Here is a 25,619-nt window from a genome sequence, read left to right on the forward strand (position 1 = left end):
TTCTTTCTTTCCTTCTTTCTTTCTTTCTTTCTTTCTTTCTTTCTTTCTTTCTTTCTTTCTTTCTTTCTTTCTCTCTTTCTCTCTTTCTTTCTCTTTCTTTCTTTCTTTCTTTCTCTTTCTTTCTCTTTCTCTTTCTCTCTCTTTCTCTCTTTCTTTCTAAGTCTTCTTATACAAAATGACTAAAATAGAAAAGTTTTACATGATTGCACATGTATAACCTATATTGAATCACTTGTCATCTCAAGATGGCGGGCAGGGAGGATAGAATTTAGAATTAAAAACTTTTAAAAAATGTTAAAGTTGTTTTTAACATATGGGGAAAATAAAATATTTATATAAAAAAGAAATGTGACTATACTATGTCTTCAATTTTCTCCTGATCTACCATTTTAGTTACTTTATCAAAATAGGCTACATCATCCTGGTTTGACCTGTCCTTGATTAAGCCATATCTTAGCAATCACTGCTTCCTTTTATAAATGTTCACATACTGTCTTTTTAATTATATGTTCTATTTTTTCCCCATGAATTGAACTTATAATTGTCAAGCTACATTCTTTTACTTTTTAAAGTGGCTCAACATTTATAGTGTATAGGGCCATTATCATTCTTTACAATTGTTCAAAGATAGCCAATAGTGACTTAACAATCACATCTACTACTTTTTTGAGTGCCTTAGGATGAAGTTCATCCATGTCTGATGACTTGACCTTCAGTGAAACTAGATGATTCCATCTTACATGACATAAGGAGTTCCATCTCTGCTAACTCTTTTTGTTCTATCCTTCACAGAACAAAGTTCTTTCTTCTTCATTGAGAAAATGGAAGCGAAGTAAGAAATGAATAATTCTTCTTTCTTTCTGGCATCTGTTAACATCATCACATCCAAATATTGGAATGAAAACAGTTTCCTTTTTAATAAATAGAATAAAGGGATTTAGAAGAGTGTTGGATTAGGATGTGGATTTGAATCTCTAGTAGCAGACTTACTTTCTGAACATATCCCAATAAAAATGAAAGACTAGATTGGCCTTTAGAATCTCTAAGGCTTTACATTACTTTATATTCTGTTACTTTATGAAATCATATTTTGTAATATGGTACTATGGTCTATTTCAAATGATAATAACTGAATTATACCAGGAATGGAATATTTCTGGAATATGTCTTGAAATCAGATGACTTCTTATCATTCCTTTCAGAGAAGGAATGTCTGGTAATTCATATTTTTTTTTCCATTTCACAAGTATTTATTGAACATTGCACCTTATACTCTTCCTCCTCCTTGTTCTGTAATCCAGTGAAACTGACCTTGATGCTCCTTGAATAAGACACTCCATCCTCCAATTCTGGGCATTTTCACTGGCTGTCTCCCATGTATAGAATATTTTCTCCCTCATCTCTACTTCTTGCCTTCCCTGGCTTCCTTCAAGTCTTGACTAAAATCTATCTTCCATAGGAATACTTTCCCAATCCCCTTTAATTTGAGTGCCTTCCCTCAGTTGATTATTTCCATTTTTTCTTGTATATGGCTTTGTTGTACATAGTCATTTGTATATTTTCTCCTTCATTACACTTTTACCTCCTTGAAAGCAAGAACTGACTGTCTTTTTTTTTTTTTTTTTTTTTGTCTTCCAATGCTTAGCACAGTGTCTGGCACATAGTTTTTGCTTAATAAATGTTTATTGACTGATTAACACAAAGATCATGTAGAACTTTAAAAGTCAGGGGAAAAGTGAAGGCATACATGGATAGTTAGCAAAGAAGTCAAGATTGGTGCCAACTCTCTGTATCCTAAGGTTTGGTTTCCAAATGCTACTGATCTCAACTTTAATCTGTTGTACTCATAGCAGATAAGATTTTAATTAATACAATTCCAGCAACCTTTTAAAAACATATTCTACATGCAAACAATCTATACTAGTCATCAAAGAGAACACAACAATGAATTGGACATAGATCTTCCATAAGTACCTTGTCCACTTCTTAGCTATGTGACCCTGGGAAAGTCACTTGACTGCTATTTGCCTCAGTTCACTCATATGCAAAATGGGAATAACAGTGGTACCTATCTCCCAGGGTCCCAGGGTTGTTGTAAGGGTCAGATGAGATCACATTTATAAAGCACTTTGCAAATGTTAAAGCACAAAGCAATACTCTGCCTCCTCCTCCTGCTATTGCTATAGCTACCACCACTATTAAATGACTTTGCTGACTTTCATACTTCAAGGATCTATGATTTTATCCATATGGGCACTTCTTCCATTGATATAGATTGAACTTTACCATATTTTATTAGATAATTTTAGCAGTTTTTATGGCCCAAAACAACTTAGCATCTAGTGAATAGTTCTCTGATAAGAAGCCTCTCTAAACTTGGCTTGGCTAAGTAAAATTAGTTTAGATCTACTAGATCCTATGCTACATTAGCAAACCAAGGCCACTTCCACCTATAAGGCATTAAAGTAGGACTTTCATGAGATTATCATCTAGTGGTAGAGATAATATGTGTGTGTGTGTGTGTGTGTGTGTGTGTGTGTGTGTGTGTAAAATAGAATGTGAATGTTTAAGAGAGACAATGTTAGCACAATCAGTGAGGCAGGGCTGTTGAACTGTGGAAAGTAGGTGTGTTCAATAAACTGAAAAAGGGATTCAGATTTTCTAAATTTTGAGGCTTCCTCTAGGAAGTAGGGAAAAAAACCAGGGGCATCAAGAATCTCTAAATGAGTGTTTCTAAAATAACTTATACTATAACTACAGAGGTCTTTTAACAGGAATAAGAACAAGACAACAGGTGAAACTTCTTCATGGCTGAGCCCTGTAGCTCCAGAAGGTTGGGGGAATGAGGTCTAGTATTTCTTTTTACCTTTCTTTTTGTATCTGTGTTTGTGTTCCTTTGTCTTGTCTAGGTCTCTGGGGGACATCATGTGCTCTGGGCTAAGCTGCAGGCTAAATTTCCCTAGCTGTTTGGGATGTCTGGGGAAGCAGGCAATATGATCTGAAAAGGATTTTTCACTGTCTTTTTCACCTTGTTATTACAGTCAATCAATTTTGAAATCAGCCCATCCTGGAAAATCTGGGGCTAGCAGTCAGAGTCAGGGTATAATCAGGAAAAGGATGATTAGTTCATTTTACAATGGGAAATAACTCTAGTGGAGGACCCATTTGAGAAAGCAAGGAAACAAACAAACAAACAAACCCAAAAAACAAAAAGAAAGTTAGTTGGTTGGTTGGTTACTGGGTGGTGGCATCATGTGAGATCATAGTTTCTTAGGCACTTTACAGGGTAGTCTGGCTAAAGTTAAATGAGTTCCTTCTTCAAGAATGCATTTCAAATTAATTATAAGTTCACAAAGGGCAGAGAGAACCTGGATACCCTCTCCTAAGTCTTTTTCATTACTATCCTTTTCATCTTTACCATCCAGTTAAGCAGACAAAACACACATACATTAAAGAGTAGAAAAAGTAGAATTAGATAACATCTGAGGTCCCTTCTTACCCTAAGATCTGAGATGCTAAGGAGTAATGCAGAAAATAAGATGTTTATCAGAGTAAGTGGCATGAATAATAAATACAAAAGTGACTTGTTTATCTTTGAATAGTCATTTAGCTTCAAAATTCAGGGAGTGAGTTAATAAAAGTACATTGTGGAATCTTTGCAGATTGTGATTCTATCATTGCATATGTTAATAATCCCTCTAAACTTCATGTTATTTAAAAATTTTATTGGCATGTCATCTGTCTATCCAATTCATTAAAAAAAAAATTACCTAACAGAACAGGGACAAGGACAGGGCCTTGGAGATATCCTACTATTGGTAAAATTGAAAGAATACAGAATTTAGAATAAGAGGATCAAGGTTCAAATTCTGGCTCTGCTACTTATTTTCTTGTGTCACCTTTGATAAATTACTTCCTTTCTCTGTACTCATTCCTCATTTGTAAAGTGAAAGGTTTGACTTAATCTGTGTAAGGTTGTTTCTAATTCTAAATCGCATTATTCTATGTTCTTTAAGTAGATTAGAATGGTTTGGGAAGGCTTTGTAAAGAAAGTATTTAAAACTTTGTTTTTTTTCCTCCCATATCCAATTAGGTATCTTTCAAGTTCATCAGTTTAATACTTTCCTCTATTTCCTTTGTCATCTAACACTTCTTGTCTTCCATGTAAAATAATCCAGCCAAACTGGATGATACTTTCTAATCTAGTACCTTCCTTCTTTCATGCTATGCCTTATGCTTGGAATTCTCTCCTTCTGACATCTCTTCCTCTTGAAATTCCACTCACTCTTCAAAGTTCATATCAAATTCTATTTCTTTCTTGGAACCTTTCCTTGTCCTTCCTCCATTGTCATATAGTGCACTTAGGAAATGTAGTGACTTTACCATTGGCATGGAAGTAGGATAGATCCTTCCAGATTCATTCAACTTTTCTTAATGTTGCTCTTGGGGTGAATGAACATACTATATTGGCATAATGGGAATGGAAAGCACTTGAAAGAAATTTTTGTATCCTTAATCTAAACTCAGGAAGTCAACTCAGAAGGAATAAATTGAAGGTTTCTGGAGGGCAGATTCAATTAATAAGTGTTTTTCTTGCTTGTGTTTGAATCACAAATGAGTGAAAGTAGGCCCTGAGGCTATGATCTAAAAGAGAAGAAACACTCTCCCCACAATGGAATACTCTGCATTGCTTCTTAAGACCAGAAGATGGCAGCAGAGAGCAGAAGAGAACTTGCAGGGAGTGGCTCAGCAGTGGATGACCAGTAGATGGCAGGACAGTAGAAAGTACAGCCATGCAGAACAATAAAACCTGTGGATGACAACCATGAAGGAGCAACAAGCAGCAGTATTGGAAGTAGAGAGGGATTCTAGTAGGAATGTAGCCATAACAACTGGAATTGTATGGGCAATGTTTGTTCTGTATGTATGATACTTCTTTTATGCATGTTCTCTCTCTATGGAGGTGGGAATCTGTGGCTGTGTCCCTATGTATATGAACAGAGTTTTCCTCGTCATATATTTTGCTATGTCCTAACTATCTTTAGCTTTGACACAATGAAGTCTTCTGTTTGGTTTAATAAAGGAAACATTATTAGGAACTTGTGAGCTTTAGTTTTGAGTAGAGATTGTCCACCCAAAGTACCTTGAAGTAGCTATTTAGATGGGTCTACAAGTGAGGGGTCCCCGAACTACACATATTTTTGCCCACTTCTTATGCTATTGTCCTATTCTGCATTACAATATAAAATATGTATATATCTTAATATTCTATATTTGAATATACATTATATTCCCATTGTTAGATTGAAAACTCCAAGAGGTAGAAGGGTGTATCTTAATTATCTTTGAATGTCCTCCAACACCTCATAAGAATGTAGGCATTCAGCAATACTAAGGAACGTATTACATACTATTAAAAAAACAACAACAACCCAGAATCATTTCTCCTTTTCTATGATCTCCCACTTGGCAATCTTATCTACTTCCATGGTGACACTCCTTGGGTGACATTGGACAAGTCAATTAACCTCCTGGGCCTCCTTTTCTTCATCTGTAAAATGAGATTAGATGAGATGGCTTCTAAAGTCTCTTCTAGCTATAAAACTATGATCTTATGATCCTAGGTCAAAAGTAGTGTTTTAGAAAGGTTTATCTGTTTGCATAATTCCTGACAGATTGAAATTGGAAGAGAATAGAGGCAGGATGAGTAGTTAGGAAGAAACTGCAGTAATGCAAGTAATGAAGACATAGACTATGGTAGTGGACATGAAAGGACAGATATGAAAGTAATTTCAAGAAACACTAGACAGAACTTCATAATTGGTTATTGGATGAAGGTTAAAAAAAGTACTACGAAGTTTTGGGCCAAAATAACTAGGACAATAGATGGTGTCACTAATGGGAGAAGGGGTTTGATTTCAAGTAGAGGAGTGAGAAGATCTAATTTTGATGTGATGAGTTTCACTTGATGTCATGACATCCAAAAGGAAATATTCAGTAGGCAGTGGTGATAGGGGACTGAAACTCAGGTGAGAAGTCAGAAAAAAATGCAAATTTGAAGATCATCAAGATTGATATGATAACCTGAGACATGAGAAAGGATCATTTCATTGAGGAAAAGAATATAGAAAATGAAGACTACTGGATGGAAGAATAAACTTTGGGAGAGGCCAAAGTTAAAATCAATGAAGAACAAAAGGATTAAAAGAAACAGAGAAGACAAAGAAGGAATGGTCACAGAGATAAGAAGAAATGACAGTTTTGCAGAAAACAATGAGAAGGGCCGTGGTCTGCAGCATCAACTGCCATAAACAGGTAAAGTAGAATGGTGGAAGAAAAGCCACTGAATTTGGATCAATATAGATTTTCTAAAATGCAATTTCTATAGAGTGGTGGGTTTTTTGGCGAGGAGGTGTGTTAAAGCTATATCATTAAATGACTTATTTGCATTTTGGATCATAGATTTTGTGCCAGAAGATTTCTCAGAAACCATGTAATCCAACTCCTTTATTTTATAGGGGAAGAAACTGGGGTCCAGCATGTTAAGTGATTTGCCCAAAGTCATTTTGGCAACACAAGCAATTATTATCAAGGCTGGGATTTAAACTCAGGTTTTCTGATTCTAGAGCTAGTACTCTTTCCACTATGCTGTGCTGCCTTCTAAAGGCCTTCGGTACAATATGGAAAGAGAAGGCAGCTTCAGTATCTGTCAAGTTCTATTAATAATTGACATCTGTTGATAAACGGTCAAAGGATATGAACAGACAGTTCTCAGATGAAGAAATTAAAGCCATCTATAGTCATATGAAAAAATGCTCTAAATCACTATTGATTAGAGAAATGCAAATCAAAACAACTCTGAGGTACCACATTATACCATCAGATTGGCCAACATGAGAGAACAGGAAAATGATAAATATTGGAGAAGATGTGGAAAAATTGGAACATTAATGCATTGTTGGTGGAGTCGTGAACTGATCCAACCATTTTGGAGAGCAACTTGGAACTATGCCCAAAGGGCTATAAAATTGACCCAGCAATAGCACTTCTAGAGCTGTATCCCAAAGAGATCATAAAAAATGGGAAAAGGACCCACATGTACAAAAATATTTATAGCAGCTCTTTCTGTGGTGGCAAAGAATTGGAAATTGAGGGGATGCTTATCAATTGGGGAATGACTGAACAAGTTGTAGCATATGAATGTAATGGAATACTACTGTGCTAAAACAAATGATGAGCAAGCAGACTTCAGAAAAACTTGGAAAGACTTGTATGGACTGATGCTGAGTAAAGTGACCAGAACCAGGAGAACATTGTACATAGTAATAGCCACGTTGTGAGATAACTAACTTTGATAGGCTTAGCTCTTCTCAGCAATGCAAGGATCTAAGACATCTCCAAAAGTCTCATGATGGAAAATGCTATCCACATCCCAAGAAAGAACTATAGAGTTTGAATGCAGATCGAATCATACTATTTGCTCTTTTTTTTCCTTCTGTTTTGTTTTGTTTCTTCTTTCTTGTGGTTACTCCTATTGGTTCTAATTTACAATATGACTAGTATGAAAATATGTTTAATAGGAATGTAAATGTAGAGCCTATATCAGATTGCATGCCATCTTGAGGAGGGAGGCAGGCAAGGAGGGAGAGAAAATTTACAACTCAAAAGCTTATGGAAGTGAATGTTGAAAACTAAAACTAACTAACTAACTAAATATTTAAAAAAAAAGAATAATTGACATGTATAAATGCTCAAATCCTACACACAGTCAGCCAGTCTGTCAATAATGTTCAAGCAACTTTTCCTAACACAGAAATTGCTTTGAAAATCTATTGCCACCTAATTATTACAAACTGCTGTGGTGAAGGATTTTTTTTTCTTTTAAATTATGCTGATCAAAAACTTGCTTCAATACCACAAGGATATATGATTTCATCAATGTGGCCATAACTTGTGAGTATATCTGAAATTTTCCCAGTATACATGTAGCTGGTAGAGCCTTTTAGAACCCAGGGTCATCTCTAAACCATGGTGAAGTGTCAGAATAAGACTTCAGTGAAGGATCAGAAACTTGCAATGAACAATAATGACTCTAAATTTTCTCATAAATCTTATTAATATAACTGTATAAGTGGGCGTTTCTTGCAGTTTTCAATACTAAGATGTTATTGAAGTATTTAAGAAGAAAAGGGATTTTAAGATATTGTTTTAAAATGAATTTTGTAATGTCATACATTTTCTCTTATAAATTTATTAATGTGGAGGAGTTGATATGGAAAAGACAAAATGGTCCCTAGTCACAAAGTTTGTGCAGAGTCTCATGAGTGATTAATGTGTCCCTGGCAATAGGGGAACAAAGGAGTAGATACATAGGTAATAGAGACAGCACATATATAATACTATTAAAAAATAAGGTTTAATGGGGGGAAAATTGGAGAAAACTTGGATGATAGCTGCATGGGAAAGCAAAATCAAGTGAAATTTTTCCCCCCCACACCATGCAGGACACCTGGGTGTGTTTGAAGACAAGTAAAGAGCCTGTGGAGATGGAGAGATGGAAGACATTACAGAGGGAGAAGAAAAGATTGAGAAGCAAGACACTTCAGAAGTTAAAAAAGGTATAATGTGAAGAGGTAGTTCTGGAAAAGATAAAATCAATTTTTACTCTGAGACAACGGGAAATCAATTAATCAAGAAATATTTATTAAGCACCTACTATATATCAGGCACAGGGAATGCAAGTACAAAGAAGGGAGAGGTAGTCAACCAGGGGAGAAAGAGGTCAGAAAATAGACCAAAGTATTGGTGGAATAAAGGAATAAACTCTGAGCACAAGAAACAGAATGAGACAATAATATAGATATAAAAATTTTTGAGGATAACATTTGCTAAGGAAGGGGGAAGGGCAGAGAAGGAAATAAAAAGAAAATGAACCATGTAGGAAAGTTGTGTACTTCTGTTCTATCTCTATTCACTACTTACCCTCACCCCTAGAGCAGCAGGGTAGAAGACCTATAGGAATTTTTAACAAACATATTTACTGTGTTGCTAAATCCCTTTGTCCCATTAAAGGCTAAAGGCACTGACAGTTTAGGGAAATGAAGAAATAGAGGGGTGGTCTAACCCGTTCACATCAGAGAAAATCAGGCAAATTGTGCATTTAAAAATCTTTGATTTATTAAAGATATCAGACTTCCTAGATTATACCAACCACAGAAATTATATGTCAGCAAAATAAACTACATGCAGGCTAAGTTACTTCAATTTCTACAATCTAGTCACCCAACGGTAAGCTTTTGATAATGGTTTTGATAGCAGACTGTACATTTTAACAACATCTGAAAAACATCTCTCCTATTACTTCTGTATTTCTCTAAGGAAATGCATGTTATAGGAAATAAACATTCAGGAAGGTTCAGGGAAGAATAAAATTGTGTATATGGTTTTTAATTAAAACAAGTTTTGCTTCTTAAGAACTTATGATAACCTTCAAAAGAGTCAGGGAAAGCAAGCACACACATACAAATGCGAATAAAGCAACATGCTCCTTCTGGTTGTTTCCCTGTGGAGAACCCATTCTCATTAGTTAGCAAAGATAAGAAGAGAAATAATGGATTTAAATTTGAACAACAAACATATGAAAAAGTCAAGAAAAACTGAACAGTAAGATCAACTAGGGAATGCAACCAATTTCTGGAAGAGATGATGGGACCAGAATCAATTGAAATCTTCCTGTTGGAGCTTGACAAACATCTAGTGGAAAAAGGCAAGAGAGGTTTGTAAGACATGAGATAATTGTTGCGCAGTGGTGGACAAGTCCATCCACTTAGAAGCTCTTCTAGACCTTGGTTGGAGAGGAGGATGAATTAGTGCACTGAAATCTCTTTAGAGATATTCAATCCCCCTTTAAAGAGAGCAAAAGCAAGCAGAAAGAGACACAGAGGACTTAAATGCACAGACTCACTCTCACATATCCCTTGGGATTTTTTTTTTCCTACGCTATGTGAGGAGAGGATGAAGAAAGCAATGCAGGTGTGAGGACAGCATATCATGGCCATCTTTGCACATGGCTGTGGGTCTGTATAGTATATGCATGGGCGTGCACATGCCCTTATTTGTGTGTGACTAGTCTGTACACCCTTTAGAAGGGAGCTAATGGCAGGGATCACAGTTATCTTTAATTTCTTTTTAAAATTTTCTTTCTTTCTTTCTTTAATATCTTTAATTCCTTTTGCAGTCAATACAGTGGTGAGTGCCTAGTGACCATGAATCTAGGCTCATACCTCTTCCTAGAGTTCAGGACACAAATGAGATGTTCCCCTTATTCTGGAGAATTGGGCCACTGCTTGACCCAATAGGACCTGATGCCCAAGAGAAATACTGCAACCCCAGAAAGCATAGTGCTAAAGATGGGTTACCCTAACTTTCTTCTTCCAATTTTTAAAAAAATTATGAACTTTAAAAACACTAATATAAACATTGAATATATCAACATAAGCAGAAAAGCCCAGAAATAATACTGCATATGAAAATTTGAACTATTATATATAGTTTTAAAAAGTATTTTAACTTTAACTTGATAGTAATAAAAACTGTCCTGTATTCCTTTCTGTTCTTCCTTCTACTTTAAGCTGCATATTTTTAGTGTTTCCTTGATACTTTTTTCTTTCTATTTTTAATTAAATTTACAAACATTTACAGATTACCTCTATTCCATGAGAAGGCTTACGTAACAAAGTAAAATAATTAAGTAAAATTGACCATATAGTGACCTAGTCTGTGTGCATCTGCAGTTCTCTATTTAAATTGTTTTTCACTTACAGAAACATTTGCTCTTTCTCCTTCCCACTGCATTGAAAAAAAAAACAACCCCCCTCCAAAAAAAAAAATTCCTTGTAACAAATTTTCATGTCAAAGCAAAACAAATTCCTGAATGTCTGTATGTAAAAATATGTCTCATTCTACATTGTAAATTTGTCGTCTCTCTCTTAGGAAGTAGATAGTATATTTCATCAACAGTCTTCTGGAATTATGAATGGTCACTTGTATTGATCATAGTACTTATAACTTTATAAGTTATTTGTCTTTGTAGAATTATTGTGATTTATTAACTGTTCTGGTTTTCCTAATTTTTATTCTTTATCAGTTTATCAAAGTCTTCAAAATTGTTTGTTGTTATAATATAGTTGCTAGAGTATGAATTTTTTTCTGGTTTTGTATATTTCATTCTGCATCAATCCATGTAAGTCTTTTCGTGTGTCTTTGAAATCATTTATTTCCTAGTATAACGGCGTTCCACCACATTCATATGCCACAACTTATCAACCATTCCTTAATTGATGGGTATCTCTTCCTTTAGTTTAGTTGCAAGAAGAACTGCCATCAGTAATTTGTACATATAATATCTTTTACTATGTTTTTGATCTTTTGGGCCTAGGTGTAGTATAGCTAGATCAAAGAGAATGCACTGGTTATAACTTTTTGTGCATAATTCCAAATTGCTTTCCAGAATAGTTGGACCTATTCATGAGAGCATCAATAGTCTAGCAAAGTGTCTATTTTCCCCACAATGCCTTCAACATTTATCATTTTCCTTTTCTGTCACCTATGACAATTGTATGGATGTGGTATGGAATCTCAAAATTGCTTCAATTTGTATTTCTCTAATTAGTAATGTTTTGGAACATTTTTTTCTCATATGGCTATAGATAGTCTGGGTTTCTTCCCTTGAGAACTGCCTGCTTATTTCCTTAAACTATTGGTCAATGAAGAATGGCTCTTGGCTTAGATTCTTAAAATCCAGCCACTGCTCAGATTCTTACAATCTAACCAATAGCTCACTAATGTTCAAACTCCTTAAGAGTCTGCCTAATATGACGGATGTTCTAATAAACCTTGTCTTTGGCTGAAAGAAGGCTTGGGTTGAATTCTTTCAGGCAGGATCTGCATGTTGTGATTTTGGGGTCTCAGAACCCCTAAACCTCATCATTTTAGTGGCTCATATGGGTAAGCTGCCTAACCCCAAGTTCTTCTCCAGCCAAGACTGGAAGGTCCATAAGCCTCCACCCCCTGCCTCCTTTCTTGCTCTGCAGTTGGGGTCGCTCTCCAAGCACCAAGGCCTGGAGGTGCTTTTCGGGCTGACAGTTATGAGACTGTCTTGCTCTCGGCCTGATGCTCTCAGGCTCTTGGTCCACTGGTTCGGTTTGAGGCCATGGACCTGGGTACACCTTCTGCAGCATAGAGGACAAGGATGGACGCCCTATCTGGAAGTATATGCCCAATTCTGTTAATTCTCTTGGCACTAGGCAATTGCGGAAAACTGCAGTTGCTTTTTGGTTCCTTGAGGCTTACTTATTCAGGGCTTACACCTCTGAATCCTCCTTCATGGAGGTTACAGGGAAAAGATAGAACAGCTAAAAATATCTTGGCAGATTCTAGAGGTTTTGTGATTGATCATTAAGGAGTTTTGAAACACCTCCTTACTACCCTGGTCACTCCCTTCCCTTGAGTTAAGAGGGTATCATTAATTCCTCTTATAGGAGAAGAGTTTCACCCTTGACCCCTCATCCTTGATTTTGCCCTCCCCCACCTGGGACAGGAAGGAGGGAGTAGGGGCAGCAGCTACAGAATGGGCCCCCCTGGCAATGGCCTTGGGCCTTGGGGCAACCTTTGCCTGGAAACATCACCCAGTTCAGCACATCCTGCACAAGGTAAAGAAGCTGACCTCTGAACTTGGATCTGCCATTTAAAAAATATTATTGGCTTTCTGGACTAGGAGCTATCCCCCATGGAAAAACTGGAATGAAGGAATTGCTTAAGGCTTCCCTAGTACAGAAAGGTGAGCAGGTGAGGATTTAGCTTTTCAATGGAAGCTGGATGCAACAGCATCTAGAACCAGGAAAGGCAGATCTATATTCAGCAGAGATAAGAGCCCTGAAGTGGAATTGATGAATAGGCTAATTTCAGAAAAACCAAGAAAGACTTTACACAAACTGATACAAAGTGAAGGGTGCAGAACCAGGAGAACCTTGTACATAGTAATAGCAGTATTGTATGATGATCAACTGAATGACTTAGCTATTGTCAGCAATACAATGATCCAAGACAATTTCAGAGGACTCATGATGGAAAATGCTGTCCACATTCAGAGAAAGAACTGATGGCATCTGAATATAGACTGAAGCATGCTATTTTTCACTGTGTGCGTGTGTGTGTGTGTTTCCTTTGAGTCTGTGTCTTCTTTCACAACATGATTAATATGGAAATATGTTTTGCATTATTGTACATGTATAACCTATATCAAATTGCTTACTATGGAGGGGGGGAGGTGAGAGAGGGAGAGAGAAAATTTGGAACTCAAAATTTAAAAAAGATGAATGTTAAAAATTGTCTTTACATGTAATTGGGGGAAATATTATTTAAAATTTTAAAAAGTGACACTGAAAAATAAAAAGAATGACTTTTATTCTTATAAATTTGAATCATCATAAAATTTTGAAATGAGACCTTTAGAATTCCTGAAAATCAAAGAAGAGATTAACACAACTGAAAACAAAAAAATATTAAATTAGGAACTGTTTGTTAAAAGTACAATAAAATAAACTATTAGCTAATTTGATTAAAATAAAAAGAAGAAAACTAAATTACTAGTATCAAAAATAACAAAGGAGAATTCAGAAGAAATAAAGAATAAAAGATGTTGTTAGAAACAAATTTGTCCAACTATATTCCAATAATACCAACTAAAATGAAATAAATATTTACAAAAATCCAAAAACCCAGATTAATAGAACAATAAATAGAGAGTTTAAGCAACTCAATTTCAGAGAGAGAAAATGAACAAGCCATAAATAACTTTCAAAGAAAAAAACACCAGAAATATATGGATTCATAAATGAATTCTATGAAACACTCAAAGAACAATTAATTCAAATACTATATATTCTGCAGAAGAACAAATCCTACCAAATTCCATCTATAGCACAGATACAGGCATGATGCTTAAGCCAAAAGACATAAAACAGGAAAATAAAATCATAACCAAAACCATAAACCAATATCTCTATTGAATGTTGATACAAAAAAATTAAATAAAATATTAGCAGAGATAAAAACAACATATCACAATGATTGCACTATGACAAGATTGGATTTATACTAGGAATGAAAGATTGGTTTATTACTGGAAAACTATAAGCTTGGCCATATTTTTAATAAAATGAATAAAAAGAATATATTGATAGATGTAGCAAAAGCTCTTGACAAAATACAACGTACATTTCTGTTAAAAAAATTAGAAAACATAGAATTAAATGATCCTTTCCTTAAAATGATGAATATAGTATCTCTCTAAAATCTAGAGCTGTCATTATATGTAACAGAGGTAAACTAGAATCCTTTGCAGTAAAATTAGGGGTGAAACAAAGATGTCCCTATCACCACTTCTAAATTTCCCCTCACAAGCTCCCCTCTTGAAAATGGAAATCCTCCCTTGTAATGAGTAAATATAGTCAAAATAAGTCCACACCTTAGCCAAGTTTGGAAATGCAGGTCTCATTCTGCATATCTAGTCTGTCACTTATCTGCCCAGAGATGGGAATACTCTACCTATCCCAGCAACTGCATGGTCAGTACAGAGAATTCCCCAGTGTTTCCATTGATCTGGTAGCTGATGATGCCATTTTCTAGGCTATTTTCCATTTTGTTTCCATCTGCTGGCTTTCTGCTAAGATTGCTGTTATAATTGAAGCTGATAGGTGAGTATTTGCAGCTTGTTCTTGTGTGTGCATAGCCCAAAGCTCCAGGCTATTTTATCTGTTTTGTGGTTCTCACTTGCAGCTACATCCAACCAGTATAGGAAATCATTCCTCAGTCAAATGCATCTTTTTAAGTCCTTTTTGCTTTTCCCCAGTGTCAATTCTCTGAGCTCATTTTACTATGAAAGTTGAGGTGAATACACGCCTTTCATAGATCATGGACCATGGGGTCTTAGATTTGTAGCTAGAATGGATTGTAGTGGTTATCCAGCATAATGCTCTCATTTTACAGATGGGAAACCATTCTCTATGAGGAGGTTGGTAGCATTCTTCATCATTGCAGTTGGTCATTGATCAGACTTCCTAAGTCTTTCAAAATTGTTCTTTTTTACAATGTCATTGTCTTAGTATAAATTGTTCTGGTTCTGCTCTCTTTACTCTGCATTAGTCTATACGTCTTCCCAAATTTCTCTGATAATATCTCTTGCTTCATTTCTTACAGCACAATAGTATTCCATTATATTCCTGTACCATAATTTATTTAAACCATTCCCCAATTGAAGGGCAAGCCTTTAGTTTTCAGTTCTGAGATATACATACATTTTATATATATATATATATATATATATATATATTAGCCTTTCCAATCTATAGATAGGGGGAAAAGATAGAGATAAAATGGTAAATTTGATTACATAAAATTTAAAAGATTTTTCACAAATAAACTAATCTAGCTAAGTTTAGAAAAGAAATAGTTAAGTGGGGAAAAATCTTTGTGTGTGTATATATATATATATATATATAGAGAGAGAGAGAGAGAGAGAGAGAGAGAGAGAGAGCCAATTATATATATATAGAGAGAGAAAGAGATAGCCAATATATATATACATATATACACACACACACACATACATACACACATATATGTATATATGTGTATATATATATATATATACATATATATATGTTTGTATATACAGGACCTTTTCCTCTTTAATGTCTTTAGGATATAGGCCTGGTAATGCTATTGCTGTGTAAAGAACACGCACAGATTCATTGACTTTTTAGGCATAGTTTCAAATTACTTTCTAGAATTGCTGGAACAAAACAAAACAAAATGGATAAAACAACAGAATTTTAAAAAGAGGTGGCTAGGTGGTGCAGTGGATAGAGCACCAACCCTGGAGTCAGGAGGACCTGAGTTCAAATCTGGCCTCAGACACATAACACTCATTAGCTGTATGACTGTGGGCAAGTCATTTAATCCCAATTGCCTCTCAAAAAAAAAAAAAAAAAAAAGAATCGCTGGAACAATTCAAAGCTTTACCAAGAATTCAAATGTGCCTGTTTTCCTGTAGCTCCTCCATCAACTGTTTTATCATTTAAAAAAAATCAACTTTGCCAATGTGATGAACTTGAGTGGTACTTCAAAGTTTCTTTAATTTGCATTTCTCTATTAATGATTTGTAATATTTTTATATGTCCAAAAATAAATTAGATTTCTTCCCTTGACAACTGCATGCCTAAATCTTTTGACCATTTATCAGTAGGTAAATGACTCTTATTCTTACAAATTTGAGTGAGTTCCTTATATATCTTGGAAATGAGATCTTTATCAGAGAAACTTAATACAAAGATTTTTTTCCCCACTTAACTATTTCTTTTCTAAACTTAGATTAGTTTATTTGTGAAAAATCTTTTAAATTTTATGTAATCAAATTTACCATTTTATCTCTATCTTTTCCCCCTATCTATAGATCTGGAAGATTAATTTCTTCCTCGTTCCTCTACTTTGTTTATGATATAAACTTTCATGTGTAGGCCATGTATCTATTTGGAGCTTGCTTGATGTATGGTATGAACCTGATTTCTGCCAGACTGCTTCCTAATTTTCCTAGTCACTTTTTTGTCAAATAGTAAGTCCTTCTCCCAAGAACTGGGGTCTTTGGGCTTATCAAACACTATGCTGTGTTTGTATGCAGTATACCAAATCTTCTCTACTGGTCAAAATATCTTTTTTTTTTTAAACCAGTACCAAATCATTTTAATGATTACAGCTTTATTAACATGGTTTGAGATCTGGTATAGCTAGATCCTCTTCCTTCCCACTTTTTTTCCCCCATCATTTCTCAGAGAATTTTTTACCTTTAGTTCTTCCAGTTAAATTTTGTTATTTTTTTTAGCTTTATAAAGTAATCCCTTGATAGTTTGGTAGGGTATTGTAAAAATAAATTAATTTAGGTAACATTTTAATTTATATTATATTCCCTTGTCCCACTATAGAACAATGAATATTTCTCTAATTATTTATGTCTATATTTCTGTGACTGTGTTTTATAGTTTTATTCATATACTTCCTGTGCATATTTTGGTAGGTAGACTCTAAAACTAATGTAGACTATATGAAATAATTTGAATATAATTTATCTTTTTATCTCTTTCTGCTGCATTTTATTGGTAATATATGAAAATGAAGATGATTTATATACGGATTTGTTTTATATTCTGCAACTTTGCTGGTTATTTATTGTTTCAATTAACTTTTTAGTTGGCTTTCTAGAGTTCTCTAAGTACATCATCACTTTATCTATAAAAAGCAATAATTTTGTTTTTTCTTTATCTGTACTGATTCCCTCAATTTCTTTTTCTCGTCCTATTGCTATAGCTAGTATATTCTAACGCTATATCAAATAGTAGTCATGACAATGGACATCCTCATTTTACCCTGACCTTACTGAAAAGGACTCTATTTTATCCTCATTACATATAATACTGGCTCTTGATTTTAGGTATGTACTATTTATTATGTTAAGAAAAAAGTCAATTTATTCTTAATCAGTCTAGTGTCTTACACAGAAATGGTTATTATAATTTGTCAAAAGCTTTTTTTGTGCAAATTGATGTTAATAAAATTTTTGTTATTCTTGTAATTAATGGGGTCAATTATGTCCATAGTTTTCTTAAAATTAAACCAATTCTGTGTTCCTGGTTCAAACTAAGCTTGGTCATACTATGCAATATTTGTGTGTTGCTATAGCCTTTTTGCTAATATTTTATTAAACAATGTTAATTAGGGTTATTGGTGTATAGTTTTCTTTGTCTCTTTTGACTTTTATTGATTTAGTTATCAAGATCATATTTGTATCATAAATGGATGGGTTGGATCCCTCTTTTGCTATGTTTTGCAAACTGTAATATCAGAATTAACTGTTTGAATATTTACTAGAATTCAATCATGCATCAAATCCTGTTTTTTTTTCCTTCTTGGAGTTTATTTATGACTTTTTCAATTTATTTTTCTGAAACTGTTGTTTAAATTTTTTTATTTCTTATTCTGTTAATCTAGGCACTTTAAAAATTACATTATATATTTAAAATATGTATTATATTATTTAAAATATATATTATTTACAATATATTATTTAAAATTATATTACATATACATTATATATAAAATAAAATTATATAAATTTCATAAATTATTAAAATTTATAAATTAAACTAATTATATTTAAGATTTTGGTTGATTGGCATATAATTAGGCAAAATAATTTCTAAGAATATCTTTTTTTCTTCTTCATTTGCTGTGAATTTTCCTTTATTCATTTTCTATTCTGGTAATCTGGTTTTCCACTTTCTTCTTTTTAATCAAGTTAATTAATAGTTTATCTATTTTTTTTAAATAGCTCTAATGTCATTTATTAATATATTTTCTTTCACTTTCAAGTTTTTTTATTCTAATCTTTGTTGTTTTTTTTCAGGATTTCCTTATTGGTGTTTAATTCGAGGGAGTTTATTTTTTTCAGTTTCCTGCCTTATTTGTTGATGTGTTCTCTCTCTTTTTTGTTGCTGAAAGATTTTAGAGATATAAAATTTCCCCTAAGGACTTCTTTACTACATCTCTAAAAGTTTAATATGTTTTCCTATTGTTGTTACTATCTTTAATGCAACTATCTATCATTTCTATGATTTAATCTTTGCCCCATCTATACCTTATGATTAATTTATTTAGGTCAGTTAATTTTTAATCCTTTCTCCAATGACCACTTAGTTAATTTTCATTGCATTGTTGTCAGTAAAAGATATGTCTAATATTGCTATTCTGCATTTGTTTGTGATATTTTAATGCCCTAATACATGGTCAGTTTTTGTAAAGGTGCCATAAACAGTTGCAAAACATGTGTATACTGATCTCTATTTCTATTCAACAATCACCAGAGATCTATCACATTTAATTTTAAAAAGTCATATTTAGGTTCTTAATGTCTTTCTTGTTTATTATTTTGGTTAGATTTGTCTAATGCTGAAGGCATACAGCAGGGGTATTCGATTCATGTCTGTTCATTAGAAATTCTTGGATGTCCCGCATTTTATTGAAGGTCTACTTTTTTTTTACTTCCCCTGAATAACTTATTCTTAGTTATAAGCTTTTATCTTTTGCCTTGTGGAGTATTGTATTGCATGTTTTCCACTTGTTTATAGTGTTAGCTGCTAAATCTTGTGTAATCTTCACTATGGTTCTTCAGTACTTGAACTTATTCTTTCTGGCTGCATGTACCTCTGGAAGCTCTTGATTTTGGTCATGATGTCCTAGGAATTTTGATGTTGGTGTTTCTTTTAGGAGCTCAATAGAGGATTCTATTTTTACTTTGCCACATTTTTCTAATGTGTCTGGGCAGCTTTCTTGAAATATGACATTAATGTTGTTATTCATGGCCTTTCCAATAGTCCATTGAGTCTTAAGTTAACTCCCTTTGATCTGTTTCCCAGGGCAGGTGTCTTTGATATTAGGTACCTTACATTTTCTTCTATTTTTTCAATCTTTTGATTGTTAAAAATGACTCTCATGGAGTTAACTCATTGACTTCTATTTCATCCTTTTTTAATTTTCAAGGAGACTATTAATTGGACAAGGTTTTATACATATTGAGTTAAGCTGTTAATTTTTGTCTAAGTCTTTCCTCCATAACTCCTTTTTTCTTTTCTTTAATGCACTCATTTCATTTGTAATATATTTTAAACTCTTTTTAAAAAGTCTGCTTAATTTCTTCTAGGAATTCTAATTAATATTGTGGCCAGTCTGTGTTTTTCTTTGAGGCTTTTCTTGCAGGTGTTTTGAAGCTATTCTCCTCTTCTGGGTTTGTGTCTGGGACATCTCTCACATCATAATGGCTTTTTATCTTTTGTTATTGTTGTTATTCTTATTTGCTCATTCTTCCAGTCTTACTTCCTGGATTGTGACTTTGTGTTAGGGCTAAGATCTGCATGCTTCTGGTGGGACTGTCATGGTCTTATAAGATCCTGGAATATTCTGTTCCTTAGGTCTGGCTCCATGATTTCCTCCCTTGAATTAGAGTGACAATGACATTGTGCTTATTATTTGTTGACTATTAAAAGCATTTGATAGACCAAACAGCCACTTTTCATGTTCTCCTCCAGCAAGTTATCTCCCAATGTATATTTCTAAACCACATAAGAATTCTTGAAATATATAGAGATAACTCTGTTTGATAACCCTCTAGTTATAAATCAAAAGCAAAGTACAGAGGGTATGTTCACCAAAATTGTTTTTCATTCTCATGGAGAGTGTCTAGTGCAAAATATAAATTAAAAAAAAAGATTCTTAGGAGATCAATTACTCAAGTAGGAAATAAGCATTTATTAAGTGCCTATTATGTGCCAGGCACTGTGCTGGCAAGGTCCTCCAGGTATTTGTTTGCAGATAACATCATGCTAATTGTATCAAGACCCAGAATATTTAAAGTTTCTTTAATAAGATCAAAAATTACTCAAAAGAATTTGCTCTAGCTATTCACATAATGGAAAAAGGGGAGTAGAAATGAATAATACCTACTGTCTAGGGCTGTAACCTAGTATCTGATGGATAACTTATAAAGGTGGTCTTGGATGACTAAAGAGATAGTTTTAGAGATGCCTGCTAAGACTTTTATTAACTGATGCAGAGTGAAGTGAACAGAGCCAGGAAAACAATTTATACAGTAAAAATAACATTGTAAAAGGTGTCTGATCCAAGACCACCTTTATAAGTTATCCATCAGATACTATGGACATCAGATACATATGGACAATGAACTGAAGTATCCATCAGATACTATGGACATCAGATATATATGGACCATGAACTGAAGAGCAAGCTCAATTTCCTTTGGCAAAGATCTCAAACTTTTCTCTGAAATAAACACCAATATTTTTTAATATCAAACTTATTTTGGTGACCTCCTATGGTTGCTCTGTGTGGAAGAAAACTGTCTCCAAAGAATTCAAGTTTCAGATAATCCAAAGAGCAGTGGAAAAATGAGAGGTGAGTTTGATTAGGTTGCTGCAGCATGTTATTAATGAAAAATTATACTGGAGATCTAGCCAGACCTAAAAGTACAGAATAGTTTCTATTGGCTCAATACGGTAGCAGATACCTATAAATGATAAAAGATCACTGTGCAGTCTTCTTTGAGGAATCAGGACCAAGGAAAGGAGTCTCTGTTAATCAATCAATACTTAACTATATGTCACACACACTCACTGCTACATCATCCTTACTGGCTGACCTTATTTGCCATGCTTTTTTTTATCTCCTTCCTCTCCTGTTGCTTCATTTGCCTACCTTCATTCAAGTCACAACTTCAACACTACTGAATTAGATTAATAAATACATATTCAATCCAAGTTCAGACCCTCCCTCCTCTATCAACCATAGAAAAGCCCCATCAGCCAGAATCTTTCCAGCTGAGATCCAGATGATGGACTCATTGGGAGTCAAAATCTGGTCACAAATATCCCTTATGTCTACTGTAACACAGGTCATAAGAAGAGTCTAAACTCATAATTGATGTGGAAGCTTGAAGTCTAAGAATCCCCTTTTGTTCTTATTGGGGTTCATCTGCTAATTTCTCTCTGCAAGTGATTTGTTTCTTCTCATTCCTGCTATCATCAGTACTGGTCACTTGACCCCGTGACTCAATTACTTATCTGTCTTTGAATTCTTACCTTTATTAGGAAGAGTTGATATTTAAAGGCTTGAATGCCTTACCAAGACTAACCCCTCTACTTGTTCAGGTGATCCCATTCCATTCCATCTTCTCCAAGACTGCCCCCTCCGCACCCCATCAATCCGACTCTTTCATTTATATTCAGTCTCTCTTTGCTGGATCATTTCTCATTACTATAAATAGGCACGTCTCCTCTCTATGGGGGAAAAATATCCTCCATCCCTGCTGCTGTTCTACATCTCTTCTGCCCTTTGTAGCTAAACTCCTCAAAAAGGCTATATATACGATAGGTGCCTCCACTTTCTCTTCTCTCTTCTTTACCCCTTACAATCTGTCCTTTGACCTTATAATTTCATTGAAACTGCTCTCTCCAAAGTTACCAATGATCTCTTAGTTGCCAAATCCAATGGCTTTTCCTCAATCCTCATTGCCCTTGATTTCTCTACATCTTTTGACATTGTTGATCATTTTATTCTACTTGATACTTTCTTTTCTCTAGACTTTTGGAACACCACTGTCTCCTGATTTTCCTCCTACTTATTTGACCAGTGTTTCTCTGTCTCCTTTGCTGGATCCTCCTCCAAATCATGCCCCCTAACCACTGGTATTCCTCAGGATTCTGTCCTGGGCCCTCTTCTCTTCTTCCTCTATATTGCTTTGCTTGGTAATCACATCAGTACCCATGGATTTAATTACCATTCCTGTGCTAATAAAACTCATTACTAATAAAACATTAATAATCTTCATACCCCTTGATTCAGCAAAACCATTACTAGGCTTATACCACAAAGAGATAGAAGAAAGAGAAAGAGAGAGAGAGAGAGAGAAAGAGAGAGAGAAAGAGAGAGAGAGAGAGAGAGAGAGAGAGAGAGAAAGAGAGAGAGAGAGAGAAAGAGAGAGAGAGAGAGAGAGAGAGAGAGAGAGAGAGAGAGAGAGAGAGAGAGAGAGAGAAATAAAGTTCCTGCATGTATAAAAATATTTATAGCTGCTTTTTTGTGCTGGCAAAGAACTGGAAATTAAAGTGGGGGTATGATTTAACAAAATATGGTATATAAATGTAATATGTTTTAAGAAATGACTAAAGAGATAGTTTCAGAGATGCCTGCTAAGACTTTTATTAACTGATGCAGAATGAAGTGAACAGAACCAGGAAAACAATTTATACAGTAAAAATAACATTGTAAAAATAAGCAACTTTGAAAGACTTAGGAGTCCTGATCAATGAAATGACTAACTATGATTCCATAGGGTCAATAAGGAAAGATATTACTCATGCCTGATAGAGAGGTGATAGACTCAGTATACAGAATGAGACATATGTTTTTGGACATGATCATTGTAGGGATTTGTTTTGCTTAGCACCCTCTTCCCCCTTTCCTCCTGTTCTGACATTGTCAGTGCAAAAGCAGAAGGGAATAGCACAAAACTGAAGGTTGTTTTATATTTTTCTTTGTTTTATGGGTTGCTGTGGCCCAAAAGTTTGTCTTCTAGTTGCTAGACTATTGGTGGTGAGTTTCTCTGTTCTTAGCTAGACTGGTCCTTAGGAAACAGATATAGTATGTTGCAGAGTCATATTCTAACAACAATGCCAATTGTCTTGATTATAATCTAGAGTCTGATGGACAGCCCATAAAGGTAGTCTTGGATCAGACACTTTATATGGACATTGAACTGGAAAGCAAACTTAGTTTCCTTTGGGAAAGGATTTTTGATTCACTGGAATAGAAATTCCTTTCTACGCCACATTGAAGCATCAGAGAAGCATTTGATAGCCTCAATGATATATGTTTGCTATATCATAATAACGACATTAATAATAACTAGCATTTATGTAGCACTTCTTATGTGCCAAGCACTGTGCTAAACATCTTATGATTATCATCTCATTTGATCCTCACAACCACCCTGGGAAGTAGGTGCTATTATTACCTTCATTTTACAGAGGAGAAAATAATGCAACTAGGGATTAAGTGACTTGCCCAGAGCCACAGAGTTAGTGTCTGAGGCCATATTTGAACTCAGGTTTTCCTGACTCTAGGTCCAGTGCTCTATCCACTGTGCCACCTACCTGCCTCGATTTGGCAAAAAGAATAATAGTATCATAGAATTTAGAGGGGAAGACAACCAAGAGGTCATTTGGTCTAACCCTCCCATTTTACAGATGACAAGACTGAGGCCTATAGAAGGGAAATAGCATGGCTTGGGTCACATAGTTAATAATTACAACAATCATGTTTTCAGTTGGAGTCTTCTGGACTTTGATCTTTCCACTATAACATACAGCTATACCTAACAAGTTCAACTATAATAGACAATGATAATAAATGGAGGGGGGGGAAGGAAGGGTTAGAAACATTTAAAAGAAACAGTGAGAACTTTGAAGGTGACTTAAGAGCAGTGGGTAAAATCATTTCTGTGCCCTAAGAAGTAATGGTGTGAGGGCACTACCCTCAGGCCTCCTTCTGAGAAGGCTGAGGCTGGTGGATTCCTTGAACCTAGGAAATCTGAGCCTCAGTAGGGCTGAATGTGATCAAGTATCTGAAATGTGTACCACCACTATGGTGAGCTCTCAGAAACAAGGGACAGGGGAGAGGCAAATGCCCTAGGGAGAGGCAATTGAGCCTAGGTTAGAAATGGAGCAGGTCAAAGCTTCCTTGATGAGCAATAGTGGGATTGAACCTGGTAGATGGTTGCTATATTTCCAGTCTGGGTGAGAGAGGGAGACCAAATGGTGCCACAGAAAATAATTTTACCTATAATTTGCAGAAGGTTTAAAATTTCGTGAAGGCTGTAGATGAGGATTCATCTCACTATCTAAATGCCAGTGTTCTGAAACTGAGTTTGTGGAGAAATCATAAATACCTCCTAAAATTTGAGCATAGGTCACTGATTCTCTTCCAAATGATGGTATATACATAACATCTGGTGTCTTTAAGCATTAGCCCCATTTCAGTTCAAAAGCTGTGTTATCTCAGAGCTCCTATGCTTGGAAGAATTATGATTTCTAAATGTTTCCCAGTATATGAAATTTTTACAACGAGGCTAGTTACCATCTCCCAAATCCTCTTTTTACTGATGCTACAAGGAGTAAGAAATTAGTTTGTAATATACCTAAAATGAGTAGTGAGGCAAAAGGGAAACATTTTTAATGCTAATCACTCTTTTATTATTAGAACACTAGGGAGGCTAAGAGATCTCTGTCCCTCAGGGTCTTTAAAAACCCTTTAAAAGAGGCACCAATGATCATTTCACAGAATTTTAGAACTGAAAGGTACCTTGGAGGCCATCCTATACCTAGACAAGAATTTCCTCTGGACTATCCCCAAATATCCATTTCTTTCTTTTTTTCTTTCCCTAGAAGACATCTAGTAAGGAGTAGGGGAGAATCAATCATAGAATGTTTCCTCGAGGGGGCAATTTTAAACCACCTCTTAAATATTGGAAATAATCTGGTTTGAGAAATAGCAAGGGAGAAGTTGAACAAAGAGAATTTTTAAGAATTGTCTGCTTCCTTAGACCCAGTGGAGGTATCTGCTTTAAGACAAAAAAAGGTGAATACACATAGCAGGTTTTCCTCCTCCCCTATCATAAAGAGGCCACATCACTTAAATCCAATTCACTTCCAAGTCAAGACATTACCTTCCTAATGTCATTGGTCCTCTTCAAGAACAAAAGATAAACAATAATCTGTGAGTAGTAGTAGTAGCTGCCCCACTGGGAACCCAACTGGCCAGTTCCAGTTGGGCAATGCTTTTTTTTCCCTTCCTTACTGCCTTCCTTTCTTCTTTCCTTCCTTCCTGCCTTCCTTTCTTCCTTCCTTCCTTCCTTCCTTCCTTCCTTCCTTCCTTCCTTCCTT

The sequence above is a fragment of the Vombatus ursinus genome, unplaced genomic scaffold, assembly GCF_900497805.2.
Source record: "Vombatus ursinus unplaced genomic scaffold, bare-nosed wombat genome assembly UNPS02014774.1, whole genome shotgun sequence".
NCBI classification, from domain to species: domain Eukaryota; kingdom Metazoa; phylum Chordata; class Mammalia; order Diprotodontia; family Vombatidae; genus Vombatus; species Vombatus ursinus.